Source organism: Colius striatus, chromosome 8 (assembly GCF_028858725.1).
Source record: "Colius striatus isolate bColStr4 chromosome 8, bColStr4.1.hap1, whole genome shotgun sequence".
NCBI classification, from domain to species: Eukaryota; Metazoa; Chordata; class Aves; order Coliiformes; family Coliidae; genus Colius; species Colius striatus.
The window spans coordinates 5,354,480-5,369,707 of NC_084766.1; the positions used below are offsets into that span (position 1 = coordinate 5,354,480).

A 15,228-nucleotide genomic window follows, 5' to 3' on the forward strand; every position below is an offset into this window, starting at 1 on the left:
GTGGTATCAGTGCTGCTGCTTTTAGCATTTCTGTGGCGTGCTGTTCTGAGAGCACATGACTTTGGAAATTCATATTTTCCCCAAGTAGTGCTGTTAGTTACCCTGTTTGATCTTATAGATGAAATGTTACTTCCAGAGGCACAGATGTTCACTAATTTCATGTTGGGAATGAACACTCTCAGGCCCCTCCATCTTGGTAAACCATCGATTTTCTGTCATGTGTCAACCTCAAAATCTTTCACATTCATTCTGAACTTTCATTCCTTGACTGCATATGTCTGTGCAAACAAGTACCAGGGTTTCTCATACATCTAGTTGTTAGCTTTAGAATTGGGGGCCAAGAGTAGGTGGCAATGCTATTGGTATAGTATTAAGCAGCCATTTTTTCCAGTCTTTTATGGCAATAATCTATTCTAGGGCTCTAATTAAGTAGCAATATTTGATTATGATGTATTGTCCTTGCTTCTCCATATAGTAAAAGTAGAAAATGCACTTCAGGGTCTTTCTGCTTCTCACATGTTTGATTTAACTGGAGCATTTAATTCTGGTTCTCCTTTTCTTAGCTGATGAATGTCCACATAACGTGCACTGGCTTGGAAAACAGGCAGATAACTATCCCATTCCAGACTGAGCATGGATAACTTTTCTGCTTGGTACTAAACTGATGCTTAGTCCCCATTTTAGAACATCACAAAAGGTTACTTGCTTCCAAAACACAAACTTGTAGTTAAGTGATTGGGTATTAACATTTCTTTTCATGTTCCTTTTCAGTTTTTGTCAGCCCTAAACTAATTTACTCATGGCTGCATCAGTATGTTAGTGAAGATCAGATTGTGAGCCTTTGGATGTTTTCATGTGGATAGCCCTTTTCCTTTAGGGCTTGGATGAAGGGACAGGCTCAAAAACCACTGGTCAGTCATCACGTCCTAGGAAAGCCCAGTGTCAGTGTTTGATTTCGACAAGTAATTACTTTTTGGGACTATCTCCTGCTTTTCCAACTCATTACCCTAGCAATCTGTACACATTCAGTCTTTCCATTGTTACTTGATACAGTACTGGGAAAGCTGGTCATGAAATCATGTGCTCTTCTCTTGATGTATTCTCAAAACCTTCTCAGTCCTTTGCTTTGCTTCCTGTCTCCCAGTTGCATATATGACCAATTTCTTTCCAATGGTATTAACTATTTGGTTTCACAACTGTTTTAGTTTTACCATGTACATAGTTGTTTCACCAATTACACCAGGGGTTTCATCATGCCCATCTACACTGTGGGTTTTAGTGCTTTTATTGTCTGTATTAAATAACCCTATTTGAGGGCATATTGTAGCGTATTTTGTGCAGTGTCACATATCACCACTCCTCTAAGGATGTTATATGCAGGTATGATGGGTGAGAGCAACATCATTGAATGGGCAACTTGAAAAACTGACAAGCTGGATTATGAATGTGAGGTTGTTTCAGACCATCCTGACTCTTTTGAAACTGAGTGCATTAAGGTTTTCTGATTTCTAAAGCAGAAGTGGCTCTGCTCTCTCACTCGGGTTTTGTAACAACGTTCAGGTGGCTCTTTGATTTTTTTGTAAACAATGTGCATGGTTGGAAGCTGCCTTCCGTGATTTGCTTAAGTTATTGTTGAGGATGTTTGCATGTTGTTTTGAGTAACCCATTGTTTCCTGTTGCATCTATTGAAAGACATCTTCAACACTCCTTCTAGTCCCTTTCCTACAGAAGCTCCCTGATGCAGATATCAAATGGCATTACTTTTAATGACTAAGCATTTGTTTTTCCCTTCCTCCATGCTTAAGGGGAATTTACAAAGGTTTGAATTCATTCCTCCAGGTATGATTTTAATGTTACCACAGAGATTGCTATGGAAGCATTTTTAACCCATATTGCTTAGTGTCTGACAGTCTCAAGTGTAAGGAGAAAAACCCTTTTCTAATTAAAACACATTTGAGCAGATGAACACTGAGGAAAGTATTTGCACCAAATCCTTTCAAGGGCCATCCACTATTAGTGCTTCTGTACAGCTTAAGACAAGGTGTGTTGGTTGCTGTCCTGCAGGCCCTGTGCCCAGAGAGGCCTGGCAGTGGTGACTGGCAGACATTGCAGCTCTGCTTTGCAGAGCACATGGAATTGGCTCATGTGATTGGCTCAGTGCTGTTTCACCCCAGTCGTTTTCAACCGTTTTGTGGTAGCTCCCTGCTAAGCTGAAGAGGCTGGGAGGTGATTACAGGAGCTACAGGTGGCAGATGAGAGCACAGACAAGCATGAGAGGAAGCAGGGAGAGAGAGAGAGGCTGGAGCCAGGTGGGACAGCCACAGTCTCAGGTGGCACAGCCTCAGCTGGGGGAAGGCAGGGCACAGACCGAGAACTGGCAGCTCCTTGGCATTTCCCATCGAGGACCGTTTAATGTTGCTTGAGACAGTGTTTGATTTGCTTTTTTTGTAGTGCTTTACTTGGCCATTGAGATAGTTAACAATTAGCTAATACAAATTGTTTTGGAGAATGCCTTGAGGGGACACCTGAGTGGCATGAAAAGTATTTTAAAAATTGTCTTGTGTCCTTTTAAATAATAGTGCTGATTTAATGACTGGGCCTTTTTTTCTCCACCTTCTGGTGTTTGTACCTGAAATAATAGCTGTGCCTCCTTTTATTCTTCTAGCCCATGCTGCTGCATCTAGGTTGCTGCCTCAGCAGGAGGTCAAGTAAAGCTTTTCCCATCCTGAAGACAAATGACAAAGCTTTTAAAAATATATATGCCTCAGTGACAGCTGCTTCCCAAACCCTCCACAGCAAATTCCTTTGCCTTGTTGTGACATCTGTAGGGAATGGCCCAGCAGGTTAGCTGCCTGCTCATTTGCTTTCCAACTGCAGCAACCTCAGTTGCCCTTAGTGTGTGAGTGCATGGGTGTTTGTGCATTCTGTTTTTTCAGCCTGAAGACCTTCTTTCTGAACAGTGCTTGCTTAGACCTTGTCTGAGCACGGTGTCTGCTGCTTTTGTCCTTCCTGTAAGAAGATTTGAAGTGATTTAAGTAGCTTTATTTCAAGGTCTGCTGTTCAACAGAGTTCACCAATCAGCCTTTTAAAAAAATAATCAAAAGAAGGGATAATTTTCTGTTCTGAAATTACTTTTTTAGAAAACCATTTTAGTGAGCTACTGAACTTCATTGCTATTGTAGCTACTTTTGCTTTTGTCAGGAGGCCAAGATGAGGCCAGACAAGGGGACGACAGGATGAGATCATAGAGAGAGCTTTGTCAGAAAAGGGCAGTGTTCAGTATCTCTGTTAAGAGAGAGAGGGAGGAAGGAGCCTGAGGGCAGAACTGTGCAGGAAAGGTACTTTAGCAACCACTGAGAAGCTACAGCAAACAAATGCTGTGATAGCATGGATGGGCAGCTGTTAGGTGTTTGATAGCAGACAAAGCAACCCCTTTTTGCTTTGTTTTCAGTCCCTTAGACTCAACTTTTGATTTTACTTTTCAAGACCAGTATTTCTTAATAATCTTAATTTTATCCAAAGCATCAACTAAAAGCTTTCTGGTATTTGAGAATTTAAATTATTTTATTTATTTAGCTTTAATAATTGTGATGTACCTATGAAACAGTAGGGCTGTTCTTGGTGGATACCATACCAAAGCTGTGAATAAATTGGACCCTGGGTTGACAAAGGCATTTGCAGTGAGAGTACTGGCAAATGGTGGTGTTATGGCATCACTGGACAAGATTCTGAGATGAGGTATGTCCTGATCAGAGTATGTCATCTAACATGTTTTACTTCCTTGTTTCAAAGTGATGGTATAGATCAGGCACAGTGTGTTTTGGTATATTATCAAATCAAACTTAGAGAAATGGGAGAAAGGGAAAGAAGGAATGAGACTGCAACATGGATGAGGGAAAGGTTAGAAGTAAGGATAACCTCTAGATTATAGGATGCTGTAAGGCTAGATGAGTACTTTGCCTAAGTTTCCAGTAATAATGCTCACATTATCTGTGGAGACAAGGCAAAGAGAGGTGGCTAAAAGGATTAAAGTATAGAATGGAAATGAGTACAGCCAGGGCTGATGGCATCCCTCCAGCTGAAGGGGCTGGATGATGGACGTGCCCGCATTTGGAAAGAACTAGCGTATGAGTTGTCAGCCTGGTGTCTCACACTGAAGATTTTCAGCAGATCCATCAAGTCAAAAGGGTCTCATATGACCAGAGAGGAAATACAAGTGCTGTACCTGCATTTAGGGAAGTGTCTGATGAGAATAATGAGTAGGCAGCTTTGAGAGCAGAGTAGAAGAGCTTGGCTTGGGTTGTTCATGAAATGCATGGAAATACTAACAAATAAACAACTTAGAGCAAGAAGAGCCATGAAGCTACAGGACAGCATCAGCACAAAAACATATTGGTGTAAATGGAATAAATTCCTGAAGTAAGAGGGAAATTCTGATCTATTAGGGCAGTTGCATTTGGAAAAAGTTTTCAGTCAGAATGACAGCAGAGAGGTAGGGAGCAAAGTAAAATGGAAAATCAAACTGCCTTCATGAAGATAAAACTCAATAAACACATGAAACTGACTGTTTGATGTGATTCTTGATGTAGTTGGAAGCCGGTTAAGAACCTTTTAGCTGTGCAGCCCTAAATTCTTGCTACATTTAGTTAGTGTCCTAAAACTGTCCACTTGACACTCTTCATTAAAATAAAGGCATTGTTTTATTTTAGCTGTTACCTCCCGAAACAGCTTTTGTTACAGAAGGCTGACTGCATTTCAGATGATCTGTAGATTCACTTCCCAGCTCTTAGCACAGATTCTCACTGTGCCCTTGGCCGCTTTGCTCTCTGTTTTGTAGCTGTATATCTCTGAAGCAAGGATAATACTACACCTTCCATCTCACCTTTATTCCTCTGGTCTAATTAAATTCAATATTATGCAGGACAGGAACTACTTCCCTTATAGGTATGTATCCAGTGCAGTAGAGCCATAGTTTCAGCTGGGACACTCAGGCTTTGTTATCAACTAGAATAATTCTGTTCTGGAACATGTATTGGCAAGATGGACCTTTGTTGCAACTAAGACTTTCTCTCATAAAGAGAAGGATGAGTTATTCCTTCTTAATTCATGCAGATTGTAGGGTTAGTTTCATTAGTTTCTGTTAATGAAGTTGGCACATCCCCTTGACCACAGACAAGCACAGTCAGTACTGTTGTTTAGTGGTGGAGGAGCATTAATTCCTGTCTGTAGTCTGCGACAGCCACCATTGCACTGACTGCAGGAAAAGGGATCCCAGGGAAGGCACAGCGGACTTTGCCTATTTGACTTGCTCATGAGTTTACTCAGAATAAAGCTCTAAAAGACCTGCAGTTTGGAATATTATATCCTGTATCTTGAGCCTCTCTCAGGTTGGCTTGGCACGTGGCAGACTTAGGAGTCAGCTCTCAAACATCTTGAGATGGAGCATCTGAAGAACCTGCAGAATGAGAGATGCTCTTCCCCGCAGAGCCTTACTTGTTTGAACTGTTCCTGTTCCCTTCCTCTGAGATGTCTGCTGCTGATGCATTTAGTCTGACTTCAACTCTTACACAAGTACAATCATGTTTCTTCTCAGGCTTTCATTATCCTTGGGTTTACAATTCTTTTTCACCTCAAGTTTTAGGGCCTCGTACCATAATTACGTAGATAGACATTATTTTGCTGGGATGGAAATTTGCCTCCTTTTTGGCATTCACTGCTCTGTTGTGTACTTGAACACCTATGTTTTTACAGGAGGCTGCTGCTGCTTTATTCTATCTAGCCAAAATATCAGGTGGTTCTTTTTGACATTTGACAGGTCCTTGTTACCATGGTACCAACTGACTTTGAGAGGTGTAGCACTAAAACTCTGCTGTCAGGTTGGAACATTTTTGCACTAATGCCTTTACTGTATCCCTTAGGAAAATTGCAGAAACTCAACAATAGCAGCAAGCTAGCTCTGCTGTTTTTCTTACTCAGTGCCTTGGATTTTCATGAGCGTGATACTTACCTGGATATTCACATGGCTGTGGATTTGAAGTATACAGTGAATCAGCTCATCATGTAATTCCTAGGCAGTATCTTTTCCTAGTGTGTGTGTCACCCTTTCTCACTTGGACTGGAACTGACATTCTCCAGAGAAGATTTCTGTTGATTTCTGTGACCGTTTTTTGTCTTCTGCTTCAGGCATCCCATGTGTGCTGAAAGCAAGTGAAAATTTGGTGAGGGAGACAGACTAGAGCTTGGTCTCAGTGTGACAGTGTTTTATTTTCTGTTATTGTTTTGAATAACATATCTGACCCTCTGAAGGTGAGGTTAGTCAGAAATGGAAAGTAAGAAGGGAGGCAGCTGTGAAAGCACACATATATTCATGGGAGAGAAGAAAGCAAACTCTTCAGAAAGGCATTTGCTCTTTACAAGTTACCTTTTCTCAGCTTACAGCATTCAGTCCTGAATGTGTTCCCTTTTGAGCTGCTATGTGTCTGAATGTACCTCACTGCCAGTGCTCTTTTATCAGCCTGTGTATCTTGGAGGCATTCAAAGAAGTTGGTGAGGAGTCCAGTCATGAGAGCAGTAACTTAGCAACTTCCACGGGAATTGGTAGCTTTTTGCTGCTGGAGGGCTGAACGACCGAAAGCATGAACTGTGCAAACAGATCAGATCATCAAGCTCCAGGACACCAAGTTCACTTTCTAAATACAATTGAGATTCCACTGGTCAAAATTGCAGAGTTGTTCCTAATTCCTGTAGGTCCATCTGCAGCATGTAGTCTGTAGCCTGTTAAGAAAAGAAACACTGCTTAGTAGACAAGATGTTCTATGTAGTGTTTCTCTTTTTAAAAGAGAGATTTCCGTACTGAGAAGTCTTCCTGAAAAAAATGTTTGTTTCATCTTTTCTAATGCTCATGTTCAAGTACATCTGTTTAAGTGTGCCAACACCAAGGTGTTTACATTGCTGCTATATGATAAAATACATTCATTGAAATGTCAGTTAAAGCCTAATCAAAGAACCATAAGGGTTCATCATAGTAGATTGTTCTAATTTGTATTAGTCCTTGTGCATTTTCATGACAGGGAATTGAAGAAGACCACAGAATAACTGAAAATGGTTTTGAAGAGATCTGTTAAGGAATATATACCCAGAACAAATGCACTATTGTTCCTTACAATGTGTGCTATTTCTCTGAGCAAAGTTCAGTGGAGGTTGGTATGTTCACGTTTGCTAAGGCTTCTGGATCATCTCCATTTAAGATGCTAAGGGGGCTGGAGCATCTTCCTTATGAGGAAAGGCTGCAGGAACTGGGGCTGTTCAGTCTAGATAAGAGGAGACTGCAGGAGAATCATAGAATGGTAGGGGTTGGAAGGGACCGTTAGATCTCATCTAGTCCAACTCCCTGCAGAAGCAGGGTCACCTAGATCAGATCTAATTAATATTTACAAATATCTAAATGATGGGTGTCAGGAGGTTGGGGCATCCCTTTTTTCTCTTGTGTATCCAGTGACAGGACAAGGGGTAATGAAAAGAAGCTGGAACACAAAAAGTTCCATTTAAACATAAGGAAAAACTTTCAGTGCTGAGGTGACTGGCCCAGGCTGCCCAGGGAGGATGTGGAGGCTCCTTCTATGGAGGTTTTAAAAACCCACCTGGACACGTTCCTGTGTGACCTGATCTGGGTGAACCTGCTTCTGCAGTGGGGATGGACTAGATGGTCTCTAAAAGTCCCTTCCAACCCCTACCATTCTGTGATTCTGTTATTTCATGGATTCTTCTTGTGTCAAGTTATTTCAGTTTCAGTAACACACGTAAGGAAAACCATCAAATTAGTTTTCCTCTGCAGATTTTTTGGATGCTGAGGTAAATACTTCTTATTTATTGGTAGTTTGATTAAAACTGCAAGGATATTTGTGTCTCATTGTGAACTTTCTATGAATAACCTAATAAATCCATACTTTACTATTTATCCCTGACACATCCATATATGCTAAATCATGCTTTGTAGCAGTTATCAGTGACACCTGACTTGAGGAATAAATGGGAGAAATGAGATTTCACTCAAAAAAAATAAAGTCATGACATTTAGTAGCTTTACAATAGTAAAACCCAAAAGGTGTGAATCTGAAACTAGAAACTTTGAAGTTACTTCTTTTGAATCTTATTTCTATCATTTAAACCAGACTTTTAGGAAAGTCTGCATCTGAGATCCAAGAAACAAGTCTGTGACTGTCAATGTGTCTCTGTTCCTAGAAGATGTCTCCATAGATGTAGTTGGTGTTGGGGCCAGGGCTCTTAGGAATTTCTAATGTGCTGGAGGGAAAAAAATTATCAAGCACAAGATGCCTGGATATTGTGCAGGTCTAAGCAAATCTCTTTGTATAGTAAGCATCCCTGTTGAATCCATCCATTGTTGCTGTGAAATATGTATTTCTTCTGTGCACTGTTGAAAAGAGCCAGTGTTTCTTGTGTTTTATATGAACTGAGTATCTGCTTGACTTTGGAGATTCTCTCAGCAAAATTTCAAGTAGCAGCATTTCATACAGAAAGTTTCTATGAAGTACCCAGTCAAACTAATGGTTAAGTGCAACCCCCTTCGATACATTGCTTGTTTCTTTGATAAATGCCTGTGTTTGAAGTGTGCAGGGGTTATTAATTTTAGTGAGCAGAAGTTGTCACAGGTGTTTTAAACCTGCCTGCCCGTGGTGTTGTTTCCCAAAGCCCTGTTCAGGCCTCTGTAGAACTGAACCTGCAGCCACAGAGACCGCTCTCTGCTTTCAGGTTCACAGACCGGGTTAAAATGTGCATCTTCCCAAGCAAACTCTCACAGGAAATGTAAATATAAACATTTTTAAAGGCAAATATTACTGACTCAGCTTTGAACTCAATAACAGAAGGCTCAACAAGGGCTGCTCCTGAGGAGATAAATTGAACACTGAACATCTGCATACAAAGCAGGGTATTGTGCTTCTTGTGTCTCCCCTATGATTGTCTGGTCAGACCCAAATGACATTAATCTTGCTCACTCTGGAAGATATTGTCTTTCCATCATAGGAAAAAACAAATGAAATTATTTAGTGTATTTACTACAGAAGCAATTTCAATTAAGGTAAGAACCAGGGAGACCTCTAGGTTCTCAGTGTGAAAAATGACTCACTGCTGGTCTAAAATCAGATTGGGAGATGTAAATTGTTGGAAATTTGTAGCAGTTGCTGTCTCCCACTGGGAATGTTGGAATAGTCCTAGTGGTCCTTGAAAAAACAGACACCATTGCAAACAGTAAGGGAGTTTTGCTTTGGCTGTAATACTAGAAGACATCTGAATGTGTGTGTTTCAAATAATTAACAAGTACCTATAGATTTGACCACAGGAAAAGCAACAAGGTACTGGAGTTGTGTCGCTGTTATGCTGTCTTGAGAGCAAAAGCAGAAACCTCGGGTAGATCTTTGTTAGAACCACAATTGTGTAAACCTCCTTTCTCTGTTCTGTTCCATCTAGCATGCTTTACAGGACAATAAAGTGGTTTTACATTCTGATCTAAAATTTTGCTCAATATAGCTAAATCCACATCTGATCACTAGGGCGAGCATGGAGAAGGGCCAGGCTGCTCTTGTGATCTGGTAACTCACAGAATGGAAGAAAGGAAAAATTGTTCTTTCAAAAGAGATTATTTTTCCTTCTTTCAGTATGTGAAAAAAATTATTATGTAAAGTCTATGTTGGGAGGAAATTCTCTGTTCATTTGATTGTTTGCAGCCAATTATTGCTTTCCAACTTGCAGTGACAGAGAAAGAAGGCAGAAGGTGCTCAGCCAAGGCAGTGGCAGTACAGTCTGGTGGCTGCCTCTCAAGGAGTTCTTGCCTCTGTGTTGCTCTTAGTTATCTGGGAGCTGAGCTGCCTTTTTGAGTATCTTGAAGGAGGGGTGAATAGAAGTATTGTGTTGCCTGTTCTGTGTACGCAGGTTCAGCTCCCATGCAGAATCATTCAGTGCCTCTAAAGGGACAGAAAGCTGTGATGAGAAACAGGAATAGTGTTTGAGAGCCAAGTCCTTGAGTCCAGGACACAAAGCTGGTGGATCATCAAACTACCACTGGAGGCTCGATGGAATCCTTTGATTATTGATTATAAGATATCTCTGACACACTAGACAAGAAAATAAAGGGAGGTTTTGGAAGGAATGTCAGCATAAATATGCTTCTATTGTGAAGTAAATATGTTTGGATTATGATTAGAAAACATGCTACAAACTTGGAATAGTCAGATGTTGATAACATACCTGTCCCTATGAAAGCAGACCGTTTATTCTACAGGTGCCATTTTGTCTACAAAGGTGGAAAAAGAGCCTGTAAAAGATCATTGTTCTATTGTTGTGTTTATTTGCATTTGTGATGTTTTTATCTGCCTTTCATCTCTCTGTCTGAAACTCATGTATGCAGAAATAGCTCTCTTCTATAGCAGTGTTGGAATTACTTTCTAAGGTTCCATATCTAGAAGCGTTGATTGTTAGTGAAGCCTTTTCTGAGTTCTGCCTCTCCCTGGCTCTGGAGGGAAAGCCTTGATTGCTGGCTACACAGAATGGTGACAAGTGACAGATTCCATGTTTTCAATATGCCCAGACTAAATGTCACATCCAGCACATTAAACACTGTCCATTCTCCTCTGAGTTTGTAAGTTTTTAAGGCAGTGGAAGACTAGATGTGTTGCCCTAACTGCTACTGAGCCCCACACAGCCACTGGCTCACTCCCCTCACAGTGGGATGGGAGAGTGAATCACAGGGTAAAAGGGAGAAAACACATGAGTTACAATAAAGACGGTTTCATAAGTAAAGCAAAAGCCATGCAGGCAAACAAAGCAAAGCAAGGAATTGCTTCCCCGCTTTCCATGGGCAGGCAGGAGTTCAGCCAGCCCCAGGAAAGCAGGGCTCCAGCAGGCTAACAGGGACTTGGGAAGGCAAATGTTGAAACTTGACTGTCCCTTCCCCTGGCTTCCCCCAGCTGGATACATCATATGGTCTGGGATATCCCCTGGGTCAGTTGGGATGGACTGTCCTGACTGTGTCCCTTCCCAACCTCTTGTGCCCCCCCCAGCCTCCTCACTGGCAGGGCAGGGGGAGAGGCAGAAAAGCCTTGACACTGTGCAAATGCTGTTCAGCAGTGACCAGAACACCCCTGTGTTACCAGCACTGTTCTCATCACCAGTCCAAAACACAGCCCTGTACTGGCTACTGGGGAGAAAATTAACATTTTCTCAGCCAAAACCAGCACATTAACTAAATGGCTTTAAAATATTTTAATTTCCTTTACTTAACTATATTGCTTTAATAATTCAACTGGTATGTCCTTACTCTGTTCTTGTGCCTCCAAGTGCACTCATCGAGTAGATGGATAGTTGGTTCCTCCGTATCATTAGCTTTCTCTTCAGTGTAATTTGAGTCTGGAGCTTTTTAAACTTTTTCCAATGTTCTTTTGAAAGCAGAATGTTAGGTGTGTGCCAAGAGTTTGTGAGTAAATGAAGGACCAGCCATCTCGGTTCCAAGGGAGGTAGCTAAAAAATCACAAAATCAATGGGATTTCTGATGGATTTTTTCAAAGACCTGTTGGTGTTTTAGCTGTGTATTTAGCAGTCCAATTAATGCAAATTGCATCACAAATCCTTTGCTGCAGCAGTGTCTCAGTGCAGCTCAGGCACCTGGCAGTGGCTGGGTAAGCAGCGGGGTGCAGGCAGTCAGCCCACCCTGGGTGGCAGCATCTTCTACAGAGGATCAGGGAACCCTGCAGGGAGCTTTGTAGATGAGGATTGGCATGAACTGCTGAGAGTCTTTACAAGTACTCCTCTCTGGGCTTCCTTGTTTATTTTGAGTAACTCTTTCTGTAGTATTTTCCAAAGTGAACTCACCTCTTGGTTTTGCTTCTGTTTTCCTCTTAGCCCTCTGCTGCTATATCCTTCCAATCCACCTTTAATTGTAGCTGCTTGCAGTTAATAATGGCTGTCATGGATTCTAGGTTTTAAAAGGCCATAAACACAGAAGAATGGGCTGAAGTATCTCATTTTAAAGGCTTGTTCAAGATGCTATCTGTGTACTGAATACAATTGCGTTGGCATGTTAAAAGACATCATGTTTTCCTCTAGAGGTGTTCAGATGAGCAGCCTGGCAGGAGCTGGAGCTTTGATCTTGCTGCTTCACTCTGGTGTGTGTGCTTTGGAGGCATCTAGCTGTCTTTTGACCTCTGGGACTTGAACTGTTATTTCTGTTGTCTGGATGAGTGGTGTTCGTGTTCTTAGCATTCTTCATGCAGTTTTGTTTTGGTTTTATTTAATGCTTGATTATTTTGTGTTTGTTTTTACTTGGCTTTGAAATATCCAAGATATTGGGACCCGAAAGCCATCATTCAAAATGAACAAATAAGGTATTTACATCTGGCTCCTCCACACTGCAAGAATAAACAACAGTGGAAAAAGGATTCCTGTATAAAATGAATTTCTTCACAAAGTAGCTGCTTACACATGCATTTTCATTTATAGTATGTGGAGCACAAGTTTTTGCTCTCTATTTACATAAATGGAAAAGATTTTCTGTCTTAAAAATCTGACTTAAAAAGACTGGACCCACCTAATCTACAATATGAGTGAAGTAACTCTCCTCTCGCTATTCTTCAGTCATGAAATTGTCTTTATGCAGTAAAGCACTTAGGTCTATGCTTATTTTTTGAGACATGCTTAACCTCCCTTTGCATGTTGTGAGTGAAGATGAGTTGTTTAAGTGCATTCCTGAATCAGAACCTTAGCACTAATCCTTCAGTCACTGCAAAGAATAAATGAGGGGCAAAGACAAAGGGCCAAATTAAAATCAATGAGATTCTATTCAAATGGGCTCTGCTTCAGCAAGCACATATCTAATTATAAGCATACAAGTAGGCTCACTGACGTCAAAGTTAATTAAACTGCTTAAATTTAGGCACATGCTTAAATTCTTTGCTGAATCAGTATTTTTGAGCCAATGAAGAATAGGACAGTGTTGCTGGTCCAAAGCATGGTTTTGTGGATGGGAAAGGGTTTAAACTCCCCCTTTTCTCCATTAGTTCTTCTGAGGTCTGCTTGCTGGCGTTTCCTCTGAGTTACAATGGTGAAGATGTGTCAATATGTTAACGTTTCTTGGAGTGTTTGCTAACAATACCTCAGAGATGACAGTTGATGTTTTTAAGACACCTTTCCTCCATGCAGTATGCTATGAAGGATGGCTCTACACAGTAATCTTTTCAGCCTCCTTTTTTTGCTGACCACCAGAGAGGGTTCTTTGAGAAGCAAATCCATTTCCCACTTAATTCGTTTCCTTTTTCCATCTTTATTTTTCTGAAGTTTCTTTTAAGGGACAGTTAAGAACGAGTGGTATGATCTGGTTTTCACACTCAGGATGCAGAGAGCAAGAGCATGAGGTATCCCAGGGATTCTTAAGAAACAGGGCAAATCTTTTAAGTGCTTGTGGCAACCAGCCATCCAAAGTCTACATGTATGCAGGGTCTGTGTGGTTTGAAGTCACCCTGCTCCTGATAAATAACTTCTTCATTCAGAAGGCTAATCACACATTCTTGCTGAAGAAGCTGGAGTATCTCTAGTAAGCGTTGCTTTCTGACCTTTAAAGCTGTTGCCTCCAGGGCAGAGTGAAGCAGGATATGTGCTTCACTATTGACTGTGACATTTCTGTCCTAAAAATAGATCACTACAATCCCATTCTGGTTTAGACCAGCACCCTCCATGGGTACGTAGTATTCACTCAAGTCCTGGTTTTTGGGGAGTTTGAGTAGTTGGATGTGGTAGAAAGAATGCTAAAGCCTTCAAATTGGGCCAAAAGAGGAAGAAAAGTACCTCACTGTTGTTTTTATTTACTGTAGTATTGAAAATATTTCCTTTGGAATCTTTAGCTTAATCTGAGTGTGCTGAGACAGGAGATGATTAGTCCACTTAGTGGATCCTTCAGCAATGGAAAGTGGCTGTACAAATCTACGCAAACCAGGGGATCTTTTCTATCTGCTCCATTTACATAGTAAAGAGTTATCATGATCTTAGCTACAAGCATATGGGTTTATTCTCCACAATAACAAATGTCTTAGCTTGATCACACTTGCCATCAGTATTTTAATCATATAGGGATTTACTTATACTACTTATATTCTTTGGATGCCTTTTCTACTCTAGAAGAACTGGGATTATATTTAGATTTTTCTTTTGCACGTGCTTTGTTGATGTGCAAAAGTCAAGTATTTGTATGAATACATTCTATTTCCTGCTAGTTTTGAAGACTATAAAAGGCCCTAAATGCAAATCTACACTGGACTGTTTGAAAAATGTTAATGAAAATGAAAACATTTCATAATGCATCTTAATTTATTTTCCAGCCAACACTATTAGTCATCCGAGGCCGTGCAAACAAATGTACCAGTGCTGTTTAGCCAAATCCAGACTAACTTTCATGTGGTTGAGTTGCTCCTTTGATATCACTATTAAGTGGTAACATATGGGAGTTATTGATCATGGGAATACCAAGAATTAAGCTTTAGAGCAGAAGAAACTCTTTTACAGTGGGACACTGAGCTTGGGCAAGCTGACATGGTTAGATCTAGAACAAATTCCCTCTCATCTTAGTCACATCACAGGCTCAATCATTTTGAGGTTGTGAGGCTTTTGATGTTGGGGAGGACATATTTCCCTTCAGTGCCTTGGGAAAGAGCTGGCACACCATTTCAGCTCAGAGCAGCACAAAGAGCTCTGTCAGATCCCGTCGGAAGCGCTAACAAGACATAGTGGGAAGCAGAAACCGTAACAGCACAGTTCCTTGGGGAAGATTAAAATGGTATAGGGGAATCATCATTCATATAGCTCAGGCAGACAAACACAAGCAGTTGTGTTGATCCACAAATCACACCTTCACAGAGAACACCTTTTTTTTAGTCAAAGATATATTTGAATTAACTGTGGGACTAACCTTTTCTATTTGCTTGTCACCTCAGAGAACAGTTTGCTCTTTGTTTGGGGATGGAGAGAAGGGAGGAGAAATCATTGTGTTACAGAAAAGATACACTCATCACTTCAAACCCACCTACTGCTTCTACCCTACTGATCTTTCAGTACTAAAAGAAAGTCATGGAAAGTCTGTAACTTTTGGGCAGAGGAAACATTCTTATTAATGTAAAGCAATTTCCCCCAAGAAATAGCAATGGGAACTTTTGGGTTCTTCTGTTGGAA

The 15,228-nt window shown here is 40.9% G+C and overlaps 1 protein-coding gene across 6 annotated transcripts in view; it reads left to right on the forward strand.

The window, feature by feature from the left end:
* Positions 1 to 15,228, forward strand: part of ZMIZ1 (zinc finger MIZ-type containing 1) — a 337,359-nt gene that overhangs the window by 213,671 nt on the left and 108,460 nt on the right. The window lies entirely within an intron of this gene.